This window comes from Mustela nigripes, chromosome 5 (genome assembly GCF_022355385.1).
Source record: "Mustela nigripes isolate SB6536 chromosome 5, MUSNIG.SB6536, whole genome shotgun sequence".
Lineage (NCBI taxonomy): Eukaryota > Metazoa > Chordata > Mammalia > Carnivora > Mustelidae > Mustela > Mustela nigripes.
In genome coordinates, this window is record NC_081561.1 from 100,325,755 (window position 1) to 100,349,198 (window position 23,444).

Consider the following 23,444-nt stretch of genomic DNA (forward strand, 5'->3'; position numbering starts at 1 on the left):
CATGGGTATTTTACACTTACAATACATCTCAATTCAGACCAGCCATATTTCAATTTCTCCTTGAAACTTGAAACTACTTGGCTAGTAGCTATCTTACTAGAAAACACAGATCTAACTAAACACACAAGTTGACAGAGGTTTTCTGATTAGATTAAAAGGCAAGAACTGACTAAATGCTATTTACAAGAAACCTACTTTAAATATAAAGACATAGGTACATTAAAAGTAGTTGGGAAAAAAGAGCAAAAGAATGGAAGAACATTTACTATGAAAAAAAATAATCAAAGAAAGATGAATTCACATTAATATCAAACAAAGAATTCATAATAAGAAAAAGAGATAGTACATAATGATAAGGAACTAGTTAACTACAAAGACATAACATAATGGGAATGTACCTAATAATAGCTTCAAAATGCGTAAGGCAAAATGTAGTAGAACTGGAAGGAGAATTAAAACAAAAGTAGGAGCTCGTGGGTGGCTCAGTTCATTGAGTGTCCGACTCTTGATTTTTGGCTCAGGTCATGATCTTAGGGTCCTGGGATTGAGCCTCACATTGGGCTCCACTCTGTGGGGAATCTACTTGAGATTCTCTTTCCCACTACTTCTCCCCCTCCCCTTGCTCATGCACTTACTTACTCTCTCTCTAAAATAAATAAATCTTAAAAAAAAGAAATAGACATAAGAATAACTGTATTTAAACATTTCAATTCTCTTTTCTCAGGGATTAATAGAAAAATTAGAGAGTGAATTGTTGAGGATATAGAAGACCTAGGTAACACTACTAACCAACTTGTTTTAATTGAGATTTATAGAGCACTGCACCTAAAAACAGCAGAACATGTATTATGTTCAAGCACAGATAGAACATCCACCAAAATAGAGTATATTTTAGGCTACCAGATAAACCTCAGTAAATTTAAAATAATTGAAACAGTGCAAAATATGGTCTCTAACCACAATGGAATTAAGCTTAAAACTAATAACAGAAAGATATTGGGAGTACTCTCAAATATTTGGAAGTTATATAAGATACTTATAAATATCAGTCGAAGAAGAAGTCATAAAGAGAATTAGTAAATATTTGTCCTGAATGAAAGTGATCACACATGGGGGCCTGGGTGGCTCAGTTGGTTGGGTGACTGTCTTCAGCTCAGGTAATGATCCTGGAGTCCTGGGATCGAATCCCACCTTGGGCTTCCTGCCCAGCAGAGAGTCTGCTTCTCCTGACCTCTCCTGACCTCTCTCCTCTCATGCTCTCTCTCTCTTTCTCTAATAAATAAATAAGAAAAAAAAAAAGAAAGTGATCACACAGCATATCAAGATTTGTAGCAAAAGTTGTATTTTATTTATAAAATGGATAAATTTATAGCATTAAATGTTTATATCAGAAATGAGGAAAGTTCTTAAATCAATGATCTAAGATTTTACCTTAAGAAACTAGCAAAAGAAGAGCAAATTAAACCCAAAGCAATTAGAAGAAAGGAAACAATAAAGTTAATAGCATAAATTAATAAAATAGAAAATTGTAAAAATCAATGAAACCAAAAACCAATTTTTGAAAAATGAATAAAATTGATTAGCCTCTAGCTATGCTGATCAAGAAGAAAAGAGACAAAACCAACTTAACAATACCAGAACTATGAAAAATGACACCAGTACAGATTCTACCAATATTAAAAGTAGAATAAGTATTTATGAACAACTTTAACTTAAATGGAATGGACAAATTCCTTAAAAGACACAAAACATCATAGCTTATTCAAGAAGAAATAAATAACTGGAATACCATGCTTATCAAAGAAAATGAATTTATAGTTTAAAAGCTGTACATAAAGAGGACTCCAGGTCCCAGTGACTTTACTGGCATGCTGTAGCAGGAGTTTAAAAAGAAATAAAATACAAACTCTTCCAAAAATATAGGAGCAGGAGTAATGCTTCCTAAATGTGACAAAGACATAACAAAGGGGAAAAATACAGACCAATATCTCTCAAGAACAAAGGCGCAAAAATCCTCATCATAATATTGGCAAAACAAATACAGTGAGAGAAGAGACAATGCATAAGGACCAAGTATAGTTTTTCTTGGGAACTCAAGGATGGTTCAACAATGGACGATCAATCAATGTAATTCACCATATTAAGAAACAAAAAAGAAAAATGATATGACTTTCTTACTATAGGAAAATAAAAGCATTTGACAAAATTAAATGGACAGTCATTATGAAAGTTTCCAGAAAACTAGGAATTGAAGAAGCTTCCTTAATCTGATAATGAAAGACTACAAAACCAACCAACAAACAAAAAATTAAACCTGTGGCTACATAATACTTCATGGTGGAAGACTACAGGCTTTTCCTCCTGTTCTCCTTTGGGAACAAGGCAAGGATACCCACTTTTACAACTTTTATTAAACATCCATATGACTCAGTAGTTTCACTTCTAGAAATCTACCCAAGAGAAATGAACACATATCTTCATAAAAACTTGTACAGGAGTATTTGCAGAAACTTTATTCATAATAGTTTCAAACCGGAAATAATAAAAATATCATCAATTTGTGAATGAATAAGGAGATTATGGTATATCCATATCATGGACTACTACTAAGTGTACAGTGGTACTACTAAGTACTAATACACACAACAGTGTTGATGATCCTAGAAGTCATTATGGTTAGTAAGACAAGTTACACAAAAAATACTACATATTATATTATTCCATCACATCAAATTCAAAGTGATCAACATTTTCCAGAGGGTGAGGATCAGAAATTAATTGGAAAGGGAGCATGTAGTAACTTTTCATGGTGATGGAAATCATGGAAACCTTATCATGAATGTGTTGCGTTTATGGTACTGCATCCGATTTTCCAAACTCATTTTAGTACATGTTTGAACTTGGGTAATCCTATTTATATAAACTGTACTTCAGTAAAACTAACAAAAATGTTTAATAGGGAAAAAAAGGAGTGGGGGGAAAGTAGATCATTCAGTGCTCTCCTTTGTTCATAGTAAAGTTTGTTGAATAAATCATAATAGGCACAGGAGTAGGTAAGAGAAAAGTTGCCTCAAGGCATGGATGTAGAGCAAAGAGGACGGTAAGAGGACTTTCTTAAATGTACAGAAAGGAGTGGCAATGGAATAAGCTAGTTTTGGCAATAGAGAAGGAGCGACTGAGGAACTGTTAAGAGTGAGCCATTTTGGGGTGCCTGGGTGACTCAATGGGTTAAAGCCTCTGCCTTCGGCTTAGGTCATAGTGTCAGGGTCTTCGGATGGAGCCCCCGCATTGGGCTCTCTGCTCAGCAGGGAGCCTGTTTCCTCCACTCTCTCTCTCTGCCTGCCTCTCTGACTACTTGTGATCTCTTTCAATAAAATAAATAAAATCTTAAAAAAAAAAAAAGATCCATTTTGACTATGGAACTGTTAAGAGTGCCAAAACTTACATTATTTGTGTAGACTGAGCTGGGATTTGCTGACCTCTCTGTCAGAGATTACTTAATTTACAGAGATAATATTTATATGTAATCAGAGATTACATAACTTACCTTCTCTTTCTCTTACTCTGTTTTCACTCTTACTTCTTACTCTCTTACTGTCAACTCTTTCACATTTTCCTTAGTGCACTTCTCGTAGCTCTATGCCTGACACTCCCCTTTATTCACTTTACACCCTCTGCCTCTTTAAGTCAATCATCTACTTCGATGTTTTGAATTATTTAACCGATGATGGCAAAGCTGGAAAAAGCCATAGAAGTTATTCCTTTCCTCCTATTATCAAGTGTCCTTAGGCAATGAGACTGACTACTTGAATTGGGTATGGGAATGCAAAAAGGAGAAAGAGGCATTTATGGACGAAGGCAAAAATGGCCAAACATGAGGGAGATGAGCAACATCTGTTGGTATTTCAAAATTATTATCCTTTCAGACTGAGGAGTATTCTCTCCTAGCGTTCTACATTTCTTCTCTTGAGAACATGATACATTTAAAATAATTTTTATGATATCTATCTTCTGGGCTAACCTGTAATCTCTTTGAGGGTGTGTCTTACTTCTGTATTCTCTAAAACCCAACCAGGGTACCTGGTACTTGGTAATCACCCAATAACTATTTGTTGCCTAAATAAATACTCACCTCTCAGACTTGTTGCTTTAACCAAGCTGAGCTTGTGCACTATATTGTTTCATGCCCCTGTACACTTATTTTAATGATTCTTCTGCCTGGATTGTCCAGTCTTCTCAATTTCTTCCTAATCACACTCCAGCCCTAATCCACCAGAAAAATTATTACTTTTACTTCCAATGCCCGCTTGAACATCTCCAGAAAACCTCCTGACTTCCCTTACCTAGAGGTTTGTGCCACCCACATAACCTTGTACAACCTTCCCTTGTAGCCTTATAGTTATTTCTGTATCAAAATTATGTTTTCATGTCTGTTTTCCCTTTTCAGTTGGTTCTGGCCCTTCCCTACCTGTCATAATAGTTGTCACATAGCGGACCCTTAATATCTATTTGTTAAACAAATGATTTTTCTCCCCAGTTATGTGATACATGCAGAGAAGCATTATGCCTAGGTAATTATGGGGTTTGTGAAGAGAATGAGTCCCAAATTCTTTACATGAAAACTAGTTAAAAGAAGAGTGAATCAACTTCTACAAAAGAGGATGTCAAACTTCAGATAGTTCAAGAGAGCTATTGTGGGAATTTCTAACCACTGCTACAATGACATGTAAATAAATAGTAAAGCAAGCCAATTTTGTCAAGTTCTCCAAAGGGAAAATAACAAATTCATGCCTATAATTCCTTTAAAATCAGAGGGTAGTTACATTAGCTTGGAAATAACTAAATGCAAAGTTATGAAGAGGTTTATATAAAAGAACTTTTCATATACCTTGATTTAATGGTGTATATGGCAAGTGCCTTACTTAACTCAACTGTTCTTTTTACCTACTTACTTCCAGGAATTAGAATTAAAATGTCATTACTGGGAAATTTCTAACCATGATGGACAAAAGAATTTTGTTAGCATGTAGGACAAATAATGTGTGACTGTGTGTGTTTTTTAAGTGTGTTAGATCTGTAAAATAATGGTTTAGTTGAAATGTAAGGCCTCAACTTCTACAAGTTTTACCAACATGGTAGAGAAAGGGTATATAGTCCAGAACTCCGTCTGAAGTTAACATATTCAATTCTCCCCAGTGACACCAAGATTTTAAAGCAGGCGATCTTACTGATGGAAATAAATACAGTTCTGATTATTTTTTTAAAAAAAACAAACAAACATGTACAACATAGAAGCAAATACCTCACCTCCTCCTTCCTGAGTATATAAAGACACCCTGTTACAAATACCTAAAAGTCATTTTAGGTTGAGATGAGAGGTATGAGAAAAACCATAGCTAAATGTGTGATTTGTCTACGGTTTGCTGTCTCAGGGTTTGTGAAGGGAGTGGGGCAAGAAAGAGCTGGAAGGAAATCTGAGTTTTAGGATCCAGTCAACTATACTACTTTAGTCACGTAAGGAAAATTTCAGTTCCCTCCTCACATAAAATAAGCCCTGCCTACCTGAAGCTCGCTGCCCAGGGCCAAGGCCACCTCTGTACTTTGTATAATCCAAAGGAGTGGAATGGTGGTCACAAAGGATCTTTTTTTTTTTTCCCTTTCATTTTATTGAACTTAGTAAAAAGAATTCTCCTGGAAACATACAACCTACCAAGCTAGATTATTTCACTTCTACTGAAAGATCTTACTGCAAATTCCATTCCACTCTGATCAAGCCTTTCCTAAAATATATATCTAGAATTAATGCTAAACTGTCATAAACTGGTGTAAATGTTGCACTGCAATTACTTCCTTCATAAGTTAGTCATTTATTCAATAATCATTCTTCAATAAAATGTCTTGAACACATACGAGGGGCCAGGTATTGCCCTGCTGATTGTCACCACCCTCATGGGATATATAATCTAGTGGGAGAAGCATACCCTGATGAATGAACAAGTATATATGACACCAAGAGTGAACTCCAATGTAGACTAGGGAATCTGAGTGGTGACGATGTGTCAATGTAGGTTCGTCAATGGTAAAACTGCACCACCACGTGATGGAGGATGTTGGTAACGGGAGAGGCTGTGCATGTGTGGGGGCAGAGGATTACGAGAAATCTTTGTATTTCCCTCCCAATTTTTCTATGAACTTAAAACTGCTCCAAAAATAAAGTCTTTAAGAAATACATGTACAATAAAGGAAACATATATAAAAAATGAACAAGTAAATGATTTGATTACAAATCACAGTAAGTACAATGAAGGAACATAGTAGGGAATAAAAGAATGCACGTGAAGTGACTAATTTTACATGTGGGTTTCAGGGAAAGTCTCTCCAGGAGGTGATATGTACGTTGAAATTTGAAGAATAAGAAGAAGCTGGCTATGGTGTGTGTGTGTGAGCGCGTGTGTGTGTGAATGTTCCAGATGGAGGAAAGACATGTGTAAAGCTCCGAGATGGGAAGAAGCAAGGCAAATGTGAGAGGCTGAAAGAAGGCCAGTGAGTGATACCAGCAAGAGCTGAAATTTAAGAGGAAGAAGCATGATCGTGCAGGACTGTATAAAACAAAGTAATCAGTCTGGATTTTATTCTACGGGAAACCATTGAAGGATTTTTCAGCAGGTATGTAATACGATTCTCCATATCCTGAAAAGATTAGAGAACTCAGGAACGAAAGAAGCCAAGTTAGGTCTGTCTTTTTCACTGCAACTAGATTTTAATAAGGAAGAGAACAGGTGCTGTCCCTTAGGGCCTAACCCTGGGCACAGAGAAGGCAACCAAAGCATGGTTGTTAAATGATGAATGTAATATTTATGTTTTATGTTTTATGATCTGGCATACTTTTTGTACAATAACATTTATAGTATTAACTAAACAAAGGGTGAGTGCATTAAAAGACTCTTCTTTATGAGACTAATAATACCTGTTTTATTTTTACATCTGAAATTGGGTATCAAAGAATACCATATTCAGCCAGGCAAGGAAAGATGAAGAGCAGAAGGAAGAGAGATGACAATTTTTTTCATCTTGCCCATGATCCTATTTCCTCCAACTCATTTCTCTGTGAATGTCTTTGGCTAATTTAAGGAACCTATTCTTGACTACAGGAACCATATGTTGTTTCTAAATGTTATGCCCTTAGAAACAGCTTAAGTTTTTTTTGAGGGGGTTACTCATACTTGATCTTTATAAAAAGCATCATCATCATAATAAATAATCTCAGTAGGAGTATGATCTTTTGAATGTTTGATGAAGATAGTAAAATATTTCACTTTTGCTTATTCATTAAAGCCATGAAATTCTGCTATTAGGTCTGAATGTGCAATATGATCTAGATTTTTCACTCCATGGACATATGATTCTGAATAATATGTCATTTGATTCAGCAACTATCTGATTGACATATGGAGGTCCACAGCACTGGAAAGATCAGGAATATATCTTATGTTGTATTTCACATTTCTGTTTTGGGTATATTCACCTAGTTTAAATTATAAAAGCAAAGCCTAAGTTGATTCTTGATATATTACAACCAAATCATTTGCCCATTATTTCTATTGAATTTGTTTTAATTAGAAAAAGTCCTCATTAGATGAAATGTCTCTATGGCCAAAATTATGCACATATCAAAGATGTAGGCTCTCAGGCTATCTGTGATTTTTTCCAGTTTGATGATGGCTAAGAGCAAAATGGGACCTGACTATGGTATTCTGGAGTGCCATGTTCAGTCTCCACAGATCCCTACTCCTTCAAACATGTGCTGAAGCCCCCTCCAGAGTGGCCAATCATGTTTTCAGAATAAACACCTTAGACACAAGTCTTGGAGAATCAGTATCCATCTGGTATGGCCTTTACTTAGAAAGGTGGACCCTACAAAGCAAAATTCTTCAAGAAATTTTGGGTATAAAAACTATTGTTTTTAAGAATAACTTACAACTGGTTAGGAGTTTTATATTTTTCAATCTGTTAGCAGCATTATTACTTTTGATAGGTATAATCCAAGATTGATATATGGCTTTCTCATGATGATGACAACAATATTAATAATTTATAATGTTTTGAATGTTTACTATTTGCAAGCTCTGATACTTCCTTTGTATCATCTCATTTACTCTTTACAACAATTCTATAAGCCAGATACTGCCCTCTCCACTTTATTGGTGAGGAAATGGAGGCTTTTTGCTCTTAATCACTCTCTCTTAATGTCTCTTACAAAAAGTAGTTCTTCCTTACAGAGGAAATTGGTTGGAATATACTATTCTCCCTAGTCCTGAAGAGGCAGTCCATTGTCTTTATCTTTATGGTCACTTCAAAGATTTCATCTGTGGACAATTTGAAATTGTGTGCCAGGATCTGTGTTAAATTAGTAACAATGTATCTCTATTTTTTTTTAACAGTTGAAGAAACTGAAGCTCAGAGTAAATGTATAACTTGCTGAGAGTGAGAATTGTAATTTTGCATCAAGAACCAAGTTTATGATCCCACCCTTCACTAGCATTGCTACATTTGCTAAACTTTTAAACCTGTTTGAGCCTCTGTTTACCTTTAAACCATGCTGATAAGAATGCCTATGTAATAGGCTACTAATTATCAGGATCTTATTGTGAATATTAAAACAAAACCCTGATGCAGAGTTGCTTCCCAATGAAGGTAGCTTATCATCATGACTTCCATTTGTGAGCCTCAAATAAGAGAAGGAATGATGCCCACTTCTCTCCAGGCATTCACAGTTTACCCGGGGTATGCTTGCTATCTAAGAAGGGACTATTCCATGGAAGAATTCTTGGCCCTAGTTTCCTCCTGGAAACAAATCCAAAATTTAATCATGCCTAGGTGACAGTAACTGCAAGATATGACCATTAGTTGTATAGATTTGTACGTTCTTTCCTTAATGCACCATGATTATATATTTTTAAATTGGTAGAGTAAATGCATTCCTTTAGGAATCAATAATATTAATAACATAATAATAATGTTATAAATAAATTAGTATGAATAAAATAAAAGGGCATGCATAGACCAATGATGAGACTATCACATGAAACAAAGATTATGATTTAATCTAATTCTATATAGCTAGAGTCCATCAAAAACAAAACAAAACAAGTAACTTTACCCTTTTTCAAAAACTCCCAGTGGCTCTCTATGACATTAGGACTCTCATGGGCTCTAAGCTGTTATGTCTAGATGTTCCTTATTTCTTTATTTCTTTAACATAATGGAAGGAAGGGAAGGAGGAAGGATGAAAGAGAAGGAGGAATGGTGGAAGGGAAGAAGGAAAGAACAAGAAAAAAGGAAAAGGCCACAGGACTGATTGAATTTTAAGGTCAGTGAAGCTCACAGACAGCGATGTCATTCTTTTTTTCCTTCATAATCTTTCATAACATAGACAAAATAACAAAAAGTTGACTTGAATACTTTCCATTTGTTCCAATTTAGCAGGAGATGGATAAATCAGTTAAAAAGGAACAGAGCATACAGTTGATTAATGAGTAATTTAGTTACTGTCTTCTGGGGGAATATATATATATATATAAAGAATATACATATATTATATATAATTTATATATAAACATAAAAAAGAGGAATATACATATAAATATATAAATACATATATACATATATATGTATATGTGTGTGTGTGTATATATATATATATATATTCCTCTTGCAGGATGAAATTTCAAACAACATATAGAGGAAATAAGGCTTCTATGAATTTTAAAGTCCTCAGTGTTAAAAAAAATTCTCAGTTGCATGCTTTTACCTTTGGATTTTTGAAATGTTAAGACCTTTGCTCTTTTTCTTGGAGAGAAGGAAAATGTTTGTAAGAGTTGAAATGTCAGAAATCATTCTTCATGCCTGTAAGGCCTGGGATCAAAAACCCCAGGATGGGGAGATTAAGAATAAACAAAAGTAGAAGCAGAAGGAGATGTCCAGCAGAATTCTGAACAGGCCCTGTCGCTCTTTGAACATTCCTTCTGGCATGAATTGATTTCCAGCTAACTACTCTGACCTCTCCTTGATTCTCTATCTTGGTATATTTTTTTTGCTCACCACCTTGTTCACCTAGACTCCCTTTGCTTGCTCCTTTTTTCTTTTCTTTTCCGTAACTCTGTTGGTGCCCAACTTGCCTTTGATCCTTGGTTCCAGCTTCTGGATTTCCTCTGCATCTGTGTTCAACCAAGCTAACCTGGGACTCCTTTTGGTTTCTGATTCCCGTTTCAGGGAAAATCCTTGCTGAATGTTTGTGTGCATATTTATCCTCCTGACTGCCTCCTGCCTGGTTCCTCCTGAGCTATGCCCAGCCAGTCATAGAGTGTGGATCAACCAATATCTATCTATCTATCTATCTATCTATCTATCTATCTATCTATCTATCATCTATCCATCTATCTATCATCTATAGCTATCTATCATCTATCTATCTATCTATATCTCAAGCTTAATAATCACTATCAGTAGTCTCCATCTTGGGGACTTGTGATGAACTTAACGTTAACAATGAACTTAATGTATGAAAGAATCCTAGTTTTTAAAAAGCATTTTCTAACAAAAGTAAGGTTCACATTGCCTAAATTCTATATGGTATGGATTATGATGAATGAATGAATAAAATTCTTATTTGGCAAGGATCCTCTTGTTTATGTACTTGTATTTTAGAACAACAACAACAAAAAGATTCAGAGGATAATAATTCTTATTGTACTCTTCAAGCCAAATGGTAGAATGTGATAATCAAGTGACTAAGCATCATAGAAATGTCCAAAATTAACGATTGAAATTATATCCTAAAATTTTAGCTTTATTTGTAGCCCAGGCCTTATCATCTATTTCAAATTTAAATTTAAAGAACTCTAATAATATAAGCTTCCTCAGCATATTTAAGATCTTTCCTTAAACATTTGGTTAGCTTTATTATTATTATTATCAATTAGTCAATTGTTTTCCAGCATTAATATTTTCATTTTATGTTTATTTATAACCTCTTTACCTCATATATAAGCAAAATGCACTTCTAGATTACTGATGTTATAAACATTGTCACCAGTTGTGGGAGGCATGCCAGGGTATCTCAGCCTTTATTGCAAGGCATTCTGTCATAAATATTGACATATACTTTGGGATACACCTAACTCCTTTAAATGGATAGTTGGCTTAGTATGTATTTTTTGTCATGCTATCTTTATTTAGTGTTACATAAATAATGCTATTAGTAACTTTTTTTTAAAAGATTTTACTTATTTGTCAGCGAGAGAGAGAGAGAGAGAGAGTACAAGCAGGGGAGCAGCTGCAAAGGGAGAAGTGGGCTCCTTGCTCAGCGAAGAGCCCTGTGCATGACTTGATCCCAGGACCCTAGGGATATGACCTGAGGCCAAGGTAGACATTTAACCAACTGAACCACCCAGACATCCCGCTTTTATTAGTAATTCTTTACTTCATGCTATTTCGGCTACCAACTAATTTTTAAATAAATACTTGTTTTCTCTTGGGGTGCCTGGGTGGCTCAGTGGGTTAGGCCTCTGCCTTCAGCTCAGGTCATGATCTCGGGGTCCTGGGATTGAGCCCTGCATCTGGCTCTCTGCTCAGCGGGGAGCCTGCTTCCCCCTCTCTCTCTGTCTGCCTCTCTGCCTGCTTGTGATCTCTGTCTGTCAAATAAATAAATAAAATCTTAAAAAAAAATAAATACTTGTTTTCTTTTTTAAAAAATAAAACATAACTCTAACATAAATAATACCTCAAAAATTGCAATGTACACTCTCCAATACCAGTTTTCAGATATTTTAATGCTCATGGATTTATTCAGCCATTTATTCACTAACCATTTACTGAAAGTCTGCTATGTGCCAGGCACTACTAATGTAAGGTGGTGAGCATATGGATCAATAAAATATGATTATTCCCTCAATGATCTCATTGTCTAAATGGAAAGTCAAGAAATCTTACAAATAATTATAATACACTAGGATATAGTTTAAAATAGTTATTTATAAATTGCAGACACAAAAGCCTTCTTTCTCTCTATAAGTTCTCTATAAGACTTATGGAATGCTACAGAAAAGAGATAAAATTTTGGGCTGGCTTTGAAGAATGAATAGGGATCCCTTGCCTATAGAGGCCAGGGATGTAGAAAACACATTCCAGATAGGAGCATCGACCTGCATGGAAGCTGGAATCTCATGAGGAGATACGGTAAGGCACATGGCATGAGGCATGTGGGTAACATGAACCAGTGCAGTGTGGCTGGACTGTGGGGAGTATATCAGAGGAGGTATGTAGATGAGATGGTGGGTGGGCACTTTTTAAGACAGTTTAGACTTGGCCCTACTTGTGGCAGAGACAAAAGATTCAACAAAATGAAAGATGAATGATACAAAGGTGGAAGAAACAATTCTACATGATCCTCAAATCTGTTTCATATTTGGAGTTTTCAAAGAAGCTCCATTTACAGCCCCCTAGCTATTAGGCAAGGTCACATGAGTAGTTCAGGTGAATAAATTGTGAGTAAAATTCAATGGGTTACTTGTGAGGTGAGACAGTGAAAAGTCCCTGTGGTTATTTTCGAGTGTCTCTCTTCTCCTGACATGGGAACCAATGGGGCCTCATGTTGGTGTGGGGAACCACATGATCATAGCTGCCTAAATTCATGAATCACCACATCAAAGACAGTTACCCTGGAGAGTTGTCTAGATCCGCAATAGTTTTGGTGGAAGGAATAAACAAAAACATTTTTTAATTAAGTCATTTGATTTGGGGATTATTTGTTCTTATAATATAGTCTAGATGATTCTGACCAAAACACAAATCTGAAAGTCAATGCTTAATGGGCATACAATTCAAAGGAGGCAGAAGAAGATGGATTCAAGATCATAAGTTAAGGGGTCTGGAGAGAAATGGGACCTCTTTTTCCTATGACACATGTAGGAAAGTTTGAGGGACAAAACTACAGAAATATTTGGAGGTTGATAAGGGGAATTTAAAGGAGTTTATGATGGACACTATGTTCTTGTGATATTAGAAATTAAGTCATCTGCTGAGAAGGTGAGTTGTAAGATTGAGGGAAATAAAATTATTGAGCAGTTAAGGGGAATGTTACTGTTTCAGAATGGGAAAGACAGCCAGGTAGAGAGGAGAGAAAATACTGCTGAGCAGCAGTAGGCAAATGCCCAGCTGGGTCTTTGGTCAAGCATTTATAGTGAGGTCAGTCAGCACGAGGTTGCCATTTACTATAGGTATGATTGCCAGCCTGAGAGAAAGAACAGCAAAAACAAATAATAATGCCTATGGTAGGGCTTGTAAAATAAGTTATGATACAAAGAGGATATCTTTAAATAATTAAGGAGGCATGGGAAAATATAGTTGAAGGGATTGACAATACTGTGTTAAAACCAAATAGGAAGAACGTGAAGTCAAGAAGGAGTCTGATCTGGGTGCCTGGGTGATTTAGTCACTTAGGTGTCAGCTATCAGCTCAAGTCATGATTAGGTCATGATCCCAGGGTCCTGAGATAGACCTCCGCATCGGGCTCCCTGCTCTGCGGGGAGCCTGCTTCTCCCTCTCCCTCTGCCTGCCACTCCCCTCTTTGTGCTCTCATTCTCTCTATAAAATAAATAAATAAAATCTTAAAAAAAAAAAAAAAGGAGTCTGATAGAGCCAAAGACTCCATAAGAAACTCTATGTTTTAATGGGATTAAAGGGAAAGTTTAGCAGGACTATTGGTGTAGAAATAGCTAAAAGACAGAAGGTTATGCTTACAGAAACAGTAGTAGAAAATAGTGGCTAAGAGCAAGCAGCTCTGCCCATTACTAGCTACACAACACTAGGCAAGTTAGTCACATTTTTTTTTTCCACGCCTCAGTCTGCTCAAAGGACATTCTAAGTGACACTGAAGGATTTTTTGTGATGACTGAATGAATTAATGTACATAAAGCTTCTAGAATTGTGCTTGGTATAAAGTGTTCTGTAAGCATATGCTGTTATAATGACAGAATTTATGTAGCTATGGAAGTGGGTGTTGAGGAACAAGGAGATGAGCATTATAGATGGAAAAAAGATTAAGGAATTGCAAGATGGGGATTTGGTGAATCATTAATGTGAACACTGTGTATTCTCAAGATGTTGAGGAGAAACAAGGAAAATAAGATTGTGGGGGTGCCTGGGTGGTTCAGTTGGTTAAACATTTGCTTTCAGCTCAGGTCATGATACCAGGGTTCTGGGATTGAGCCCCATGTTGGGCTCCCTGCTCTACAGGATTCTGTTTCTCCCTCTCCCTCTGCCACGCCCCCTGCTTGTGCTTTCTCTCTCTCAAATCAATAAATAAAAATCTAAAAAAGGAAAAGAAAAGAAAAGAAATAAGATTGTAAGCTAATGTGATGTACAGTTGATGCAGTGATATCATAGGGTAATGACCAGGAGAGGCATAACTACGGCACGGTTCAAGATTGGCAATTCAGTAGTGTGGGAAGGTTGTCTTCCCTAAAACTTGTTGCAGAGACACAGAAGGCATGAAAATATGAATAGCTTCTTCTTTCAAGAGTTTTCAGAAACTTTTGTCAAGAAAAAGCCATGGTTTAGTCAATGCAGCAAGGAATAGAAGAAAGAGGAAGTTTCAATTAAACAAAATCTGTGGGTATATATGAATGAAGGGTCCCAAAGTCACTTTGGACAATATATATATATATATTTTTAAGGAGAAACAGTAAAGGCAGGATTTCCTGAAGTGGAATGTAAAAGTACTCACCTTGAGCCATTATCATGGGGGTAAGAGATGGGGAGGTAAGTGACTTTTGATTTTTGTTCACCTCATTTTCTTTTCTGTCTTGACCATAATATTCTTAAGAGGGTATGTATTCTTAGGCATAATCAAGAGTTGACTGTGGACTCTTTTACTAAGCAAATAAAATACAAGTGCATTTACACATTTAAAATTCTTAAGGAATAAATAATTCCAATGTTATTTAAACTATTCCAAATCATAGAAAATGATGTTAAGCTGATTAATATATTTTATGAAGTTGACATTATATTAGTACTAAAGCTATATAATAAGAGAAAAAGAAAGTAATGGCCCAATTTCACTTAAGAATATAGATACAGGGACACCTGGATAGCTCAGTTGATTAAGCTGCTGCCTTCGGCTTAGGTCATGATCCCAGGGTCCCGGGATCGAGTCTTGCATTGGGCTCCTTCCTCAGCAGGGAGTCTGCTTCTCTCTCTCTCTCTGCCTGCCACTCTGCCTTCCTGTGCATGCTCTCTCTCTCTCTCTCTCTCTCTCTCTCGCAGAGAAAGAAAGAAACAAAGAAACAAAGAGCACAGATACAAAATTATTAATAGAAATATTAGTAAATAAAGTCTAGTATGTATCAGTAGTGACCCAGTATAATTTATTGCCAAAGTGCAAGGATGGTTTCACGTCAGGAATTTTTCAATAACACAACTTATTGCATCATTATTTTAATGTATTAAAACTGTATTATAGATGCTGAAAAGACATTTGACTAAACTCACCAGCCATTTCTACTAAAGCTGCAATCAATAGGAATAAAAGGAGACTACCTAAACATAATAAATACTACTTATGCAAAACCAAGTGCAAATGTCATTTAGACATTAACCCAAGAATCTCTAGTTTGAAATTGTTTTATGAACTATGTATGCGTCACTTATTTCAAAAGCTATAGTATGGTTCTATACTAGAAATAATCAGAATTAGAAATGTAAGAAATAATCCACAGACAATAACACAAAAACTTTTACATATTTTTAAAGATTTTATTAATTTGTTCGATAGGGAGATCACAAGATCACAAGATCACAGAAAGGCAGGCAGAGAGAGGAGGAAGCAGGCTCCCTGCTGAGCAGAGAGCCTGATGCAGGGGCTCCATCCCAGGACCCTAAGATCACGACCTGAATAGAAGGCAAGGGCTTAACCCACTGAGCCACCCAGGCACCTCAAAACTTTAACATATTTTAAAATAAATTTAATAAGAAAAATACAGGGCCTATAGGAAGAGTACCATAAAATCTTACTTAAAAGCTTATCAAGAGCTCAACATATGGAAACACATACACCATTCTTGCAAGAGAGGACTTAACTTCATAAGTTTGTCAGTTCTGCCCATGTTGTTATATACACTTAATGAAATTCCAATTTAAATCTCTATGCTTTTAAAAATTTGAATTATCTTACATTTTATATGGGAGAATAAGTGTCCAAGAGAAGCTAAGAAATGTATGAATTTGAAAAATAAAGATGTGATTCCTTGCCAGATATTAAAATGTTATCAAGTCAATGTAATCAAAATGGTTGGGTATTAGCATGAGAATAGATTAATAGATTAGTAGACCAAATCAAAAGTTGCAGGATACATGGGAACTTAATATAGGATAATGGTAGTATTTCACTTCAAAAGGAAGAGAATGGTTCATTTTGTTTTCATATTAGAAACTGCATAATTAGCTATTTGTTTGAAAACATTTATTGGACCATTACCTCACATGATATATAAAAATGTTGCATTAGTCTTAAAAGCTAAAAAATTAAATTATAAAATTTTCTAAAAGATCAAATTTAGGAGAGTGTGTATATAACCCGTACGTTGGGGATACCATGAAAAGCAAGTTAGTAACCAGATTATTAAGAAAATGCATGATTGACCCTACATAAATACTAAAATTTTTCTTAGAGCAAAAAATAGCTGTGTTAGTTAGGATGCATTTGGCTTGAAGTGCCAAGAGATCCAAGTTATACCGGCTTTAACTGAGGGGAGGTTATGGGCTCACATGCCTGGAAGTCTTGAGGCAGTGTGGCCTTTAAGAATGGCTTAACTCATTGTCTTTATCCAAATCATTTCTCTGTGATTCTTTCATCTTTATCCAGTTTTTGAATTGGCTTCCTCCTGAAGCTGGTATTAAGAAGCACACCGCAGTTTTTCTAGAAGTGACATGACTAGGATAAAATAGTTGACAATTACTAGGATACAAAGAGCCAATTTCTTCTCATGACCTATTCTTAAGAGTGAGGAAAAAAACTTTGCAGCAAGATTCTTCTCACATCTCGTTGACTGCAACTGACTACATTTCTGATTCCCCGTGGCTAGGGAAATGAGCTGATGGGCTCAGACCTAGGTGTGTACAGAGAAAGGATTGTCACAAAATTTGTTTTTCTCACTGTGGGGGGATTTTGTGTAATTTTTACTTTTTTCTTTAATATCAGAAAGAATTTTTAGAAGTTAACAGGCATTGCCATTATAATAAAAATGATAAACTAAAATTATTTCATAACAGATTACTGGATTTATATATATATATATATATATATTTTTTTTTTTTTTTCTTTATAATTTCATTTCTATTTTTGTCCTGGCAGGGAGTCTGTTTTTAAAAAATGTAATCTTCCTTTAAAAATGACCCCCCAAATATTATGTGTGTATGAGAAACAATTTTCTTCCAACAGTTTGCAATGAGTTTAATTATGTTTTGTTAAACATTAGCAGTACAATTCACACTTCTCATCAAGCCTTTTTGCTTAGTTGGAACAATGGTATGGTTGACAGGCTTGAATTATATTTCTACCTCAACAATTGTACTCATTTTATGTCCTTGAAACCATGATATGTTATGCCACTCTCATCAGAGGAAAGGAAACACACCAGTTCCTTTTGATCTGCTCTGTCCAAAAGGGACTCTGAACAAATTCCTGCGGAAGTCTGAGCGGCACGGCATCGGGTGCAGGAGAGAGGTACAGGGTGATCCCACACTCACTCCACCAGTTGTTCTTACTGGGGCCCTCATTCCCCCAGGAAATGCCACCCGGACTACCACAGAGTGGGCTATTTTTAGCACTGGGTCTGCTTGAGGAAACTGGAGAACTTGAACACTCACCAAGAAGGAAGTTGAAGAGAGGGAAGGCTTAAGAGAGAAAAACGAGAGGCTTTATCTTTTCCTCCCGTGATTTTATTTGGCAGCTAGTCATCCAGTTAGCAAGCTCTAGCAGATAACAAAGAGATAAAATGCTGAGTAGTGAGAGATGCTGGGTGAGGGAAGATAGCGGGCAGTGAAGGAGTGTGGAACATTCTTAAGTGTAAAGGAGGAGAAGTTATGGAATTGAGTTACTCAAACTTAGAGAGTTAAGGGCAAAGAGGTTATTTCTGGAGAAGTTAGTCAAGACCTGAAGTGAAAATCCTTAAGAGTTTTGGAAGGGTGGCTAGAAAAAATCAGATATGACTTATGATAACTTTCCAGCTATGTTAATTTAGGCAAATTACTTAAACCTTTCTGAGCCTCAGGTTTTTATTTATAACATGTGGGTTTTAAATATCTACCTCACAGGGTTATGAGGCTTAAATGGGCCAAAAGTATGTAAAACACTCAGCATGGTGCCTAGAACATAGGAAGCACTTATAAAGAGTGGCTATTATTATTATTGGTTTTAATTTCTGTGTTCTGAATAGAATTGCTCTAGTGTTCCTAAAGAGGCAAATAATAATAAACTCTATAGCAAGAGGGCCATTTGAGCTCTTGTTCCTCATACGCATACACTCACACACAGGGAAAAAAATTACAGATGTCTTCTTGGCAGCATAATCAATCCATAATGAGGCAATCCTTAGGAGAGTTATTATACTACATTACTACATTACTCGGAAACTGTCCACCTCTGTTTGGTAGTTGTTCAGCAAAGAAGGAATACCTTCTAAACTATCATGAACATGAGTTAAGTGTAGTATAAGTATGAAGGCAAACCAAAGTAAATCAATGTATCTCTTTTAGACACTTGTTGCTAGCTACATGTAATAGTTTCAACGGACCAAATTGAATAGAAGATAGGTAAATGCACTAATATTAAGACAATCAAAGAGTGATAAAAAGCAATGTAGTGCACAGGGCCTCAAGCTGATATTTTACAAAGATTATTAATTGAACTTCAAAGTAAGAAAATATAAAATTAGTATTAGAAACATATTTATGTGTTCTAGTCAAAAGTAAAATAACTCATAGAAGATATTCTTGCACTGGCCAGGATTTGAGACTATGTGACTTCTAAGATCTTCAAACTCTCAGGAAAAAGTAGTAGTATCGTTTCTTTGCATGAAAAAGAACAATGATGTAGTCTTTTAATCTTACCTTCTCTTCAACTTGATTTCCTTCAGTTGTCAGTGAAAAGCAATTAGCACTAAAAGACTTGGCAAACAGTATTTCATAGTCTGTATAACAAATATCAGCTCCACTCTTCAGGATGACTTAAGTTATTTTGGTATTTAGAGAATTTTATACAATTTTATAATTCATGTTTAAAAATTAGGGGCGCCTGGGTGGCTCAGTGGGTTAAAGCCTCTGCCTTTGGCTCTGGTCATGATCCCAGGGTCCTGGAATCGAGCCCCACATCGGGCTCTCTGCTCAGTAGCGAGCCTGCTTCCCTCTCCCTCTCTCTGCCTGACTCTCCGCCTACTTGTGATCTCTGTCTGTCAAATAAATAAAAATCTTAAAAAAAAAAAATTAAAAAAAATTAACAGCCACTTCCATTTATACTTTTTTATTATTTTTAATTCTATAAGTACTCTCTCTCTTTCTCTACACACACACACATAAAATCCTTTCCAGTGAAATCCAGAAAAAGATAAATGTGCAAAAATTTTTTCTCCTGTATGTTTTCCCTCACCTCGCAACAATACACTATTGACTGTATCAAAAATTTAAAGTTAACAGAAATAAGCTATAATTCTTTTTCCATATTGGAAGGAAGGAAGACTCTAGACATGTTTCCGTGTTTATTTGAAGAAGACTCTAAGTCACCTGGAATTCCCCCCATCATTTTTAGGTTCTGGAACTGGAAAATATATAAATAAATATATATTTATTTATTTACAGGCAGAAGGAGTCTAAAGTTGGCTGTTGCAGGACAAGCCTCCCAGGAAGGAGACCCCGAGATAGAGATCTGTGTGCACAAAATTTACTGGACTGTTCTTGGGACTGGCATTTCCAGTGGAGGGAAGGAGGCAGGATAGGCTCAAGAAGATGGGCTGTAATGTAGTCACAACAAGATAAGTCAACTCCTCGGATTGGGTTAGGGAAAGGGGCCTGCCTTTATACTGAATATGATATGCTTTAAGGGAAGGGACCCCACTCTAGGAAAGGAGGCTGTCTAAGGCTGAGGGAAATTCCCAGAGAAAGCTAAAAGCTGATGGCTATCAGCAAGCAAAATTCCCAGCTTCTGGGAGAATAAGACTTTTAGTCTTGAAGGGAGAACCTAAGCAGTGTGGGACTGGATCCAGAAGTCATGGAGGACAGACGTCAACATCCTTGGGTAAGGTGCTAACTATGAATGTGAGGTGACTGACGGTTGAGATAACATTGGATTGCTCTTCTCTCCCCAACAAACATACTCCTCTACCCCATACTTGTCTGCCATTCCATCAGCTATTATCTTGGCAGAGGGATGAAACAGCAGAATACAGAGAACACAAAGATCAATTCTGTGCTTTTGCGTTTCAAAAGATTTGGCCTTGGCAAAGACAAAGTATTCAGAAGAAAGCAGGTTGTGTAAGAAGAGGTTTCTCAACCTCTCCCAGACGAGATAAAGGTTCTGGGGGGTTTGGCAAGGAGAAAAGCAGGAAGGAAAATAGAGTCCTGGGAGGGTTGTGGATTCCTGGAATGGAACTCTGGAACTGAGAGCACAGGAATGAGGAAGACTCTCCTTACCCTCAAGGAATTTAATTTACAGACTAGCAGGGAAGACACATTCAACAAATAAATGCAATAAATCAAATTGACGATTATGATAGAACATACAGGAAGGGAACGTAAACAGACCTACACATCTGGAAATGACACACTAAAAAGGTGATATTTAGTTGGGAACCTGCAGTATAATTAGATACGGTCTAAATAAAGAATAGAGAGAAAAAGTGTTTCAGGGAATAGGAAGACATGTGGAAAATTGTGGAGGAAGAGAATGTGACATGTCTTAGAAGTCAAGAGAAGTCCCAGATGATTACTGAAATGCAGAAAAGATGAGGAACAGTAGGAAAGATAGGAAAACTCATTGGGACTTTAGTGCTGTAATCAATAGGGAAGGGATGTGGTCAGAACCCTGGAGAAGCCCTGGGAATGCATGAAATCAAGTGCACTGGGGAGGAATTTAGGAGGGAGCACTGATGAGACTTGGTGATTGATTGCTGTAGGAATGAGAAAGAGCTGTGGCAAATATGAAAGATCTAGTAGGATTGGTGGAAAATACTGAGGATCTTGTTTAGTGATGACCAACAACTTAACAGTAGCACAGATTCTCTGGGAATACAGTGTATATCATAGCTATATATGTGTGTGTGTGTATATATATCTGAGGCATATATATATATATATAGAAAGAGAGAGAGAGAGATGTTCATACATACCTATGAATCAGGTTATTTCAGAAGAATTCTCTGCCTTTGGGCTTCCTTCTTCCATAAGGTTATTTTGTGCATTTTTTAGACCTGGAGAGAAAAAAATTACCACTTTCTTAGCAGTTTCCACAGATCAAAATACCCAGAATTCGAGGAAACCAGGACTGCCTTCTTACAGATTTTGCCAACTCATGAAAGACCATTATACTAAGTGTTACAAAAGAACATTTGCTAAAGACAATGCACATATTAGCTCTGTGTCAACCCTTGTTTCAGACCAGTACTTCAGCCTTATTCTATGGGTCGGGTGTGAAAGGGAAAGGAAAGCAGTCTCAGATAAGGGTTGGTAGATGTCTTTTTTATCTTTCTGCTTCTGAGTTGTAAATATTATGTACTAAGCTTCTGTACTGAGGAAGAAATAAAAATTAGTTTTGCTTCTGTATGCCTTTTTTTTTTTAATAAAAATCAGGAGTATGCCAAACATAGAGAGAATTTGACATTTTTCTATTAACTTGTAGAAAATTCTGTAGAGGGGCACCTGGGTGGCTCAGTTAGTTAAGCATCCAGCTATTGATTTCCACTCAGGTCATGATCTCAGGGTCATGAGACTGAGCCCTGCATTGGTTCTGCACTGTGCATGCAGACTGCTTAAGATTCTCTCTCTCCCTCTGCCTGCTCCCTCAATTCTCTCTAACAACAAAATTCCTTAGAGTATGTGTACTTGTACTATAAAAATGTGTATTGGAGTGCCTGGGTGGCTCAATAGGTTTAAGGCATCTGCCTTCGGCTCAGGTCATGGTACCAGGGTCCTGGGATCGAGCCCCGATTCGGGCGCTCTGCTCAGCAGGGAGCCTGCTTTCCCCCATCTCTCTCTACCTGCCTCTCTGCCTGCTTGTGATCTCTCTGTCAAATAAATAAATAAAATCTTTAAAAAAATGTGCATTATGGGTTTTGCAAGGACTTCTTGGTAAAATTTTTAAGGTATCTTTTTTAAGGTACTTTTTTGTTACCATTATAAATACTACCTTGGAATTATTTTCAGTGCTTGATGTAACATTTAGTCTGCAAAACACATTCACCAGTGAATGAGTTAAATAGATTATATATTTAAAAACCTTGTCCTTGGAGGAGTCAAGATGGCGGAGAAGTAGCAGGCTGAGACTACTTCAGCTGGCCGGAGATCAGCTAGATAGCTTATCTAAAGATTGCAAACACCTGAAAATCCATCGGCAGATCGAAGAGAAGAAGAACAGCAATTCTGGAAACAGAAAAACAACCACTTTCTGAAAAGTAGGACCGGCAGAGAAGTGAACCCAAAGCGACGGGAAGATAGACCCCCAGGGGGAGGGGCCAGCTCCCGGCAAGCGGCGGAGCAACGGAGCACAAAATCAGGACTTTTAAAAGTCTGATCCGCTGAGGGACATCGCTCCAGAGCCTAGACCGGGGCGAAGCCCACGTGGGGTCAGCGTGGCCTCAGGTCCCGCAGGGTCACAGAAGGCTTGGGGGTGTCTGAGTGTCACAAAGCTTGCGGGTATTGGAACGGGAAAGCTGGCTATAGTAAGCCGACAGTAAGCTCACAGCTCGGTGTTACCTTGAACCGGTCACAGGCTTGGTGAGCTCGGAGCGCGGCCGGAGGTCAGGCAGACGGGAGTAACTGGGCGCTGTTCTCTGAGGGCGCACTGAGGAGTGCGGCCCTGGGCTCTCGGCTCCTCCGGGCCAGAGACCAGGAGGCCGCCATTTGTATTCCCGTCCTCCGGAACTCTACGGAAAGCACTCAGGGAACAAAAGCTCCTGAAAGCAAACCCCAGCGGATTACTCACCCCGGCCCCGGGAAAGGGTGGTGCAATTCGGCCTGGGGCAAAGACACTTCAGAATCACTACACCAGGCCCCTCCCCCAGAAGATAAACAAGAAATCCAGCCGAGACCAAGTTCACCTACCAAGGAGTGTGGTTTCAATACCAAGGAGAGCAGCAGAATTCCAGAGGAGGAGAAAGCAAAGCACAGAACTCATA

The 23,444-nt window shown here is 37.1% G+C and overlaps 1 long non-coding RNA gene across 2 annotated transcripts in view; it reads left to right on the forward strand.

Annotated features, from left to right (window-relative positions):
* The window catches only part of LOC132018251 (uncharacterized), a 52,366-nt gene extending 43,695 nt beyond the window's left edge, over nt 1-8,671 (forward strand). For both annotated transcript variants that reach the window (XR_009404483.1, XR_009404484.1), the window contains exons 3-4: nt 6,368-6,666; nt 8,442-8,671. This is a non-coding gene — a long non-coding RNA (uncharacterized LOC132018251). The remainder of the gene's footprint in view (nt 1-6,367; nt 6,667-8,441) is intronic.
* Nucleotides 8,672-23,444: the final 14,773 nt, after the last annotated feature.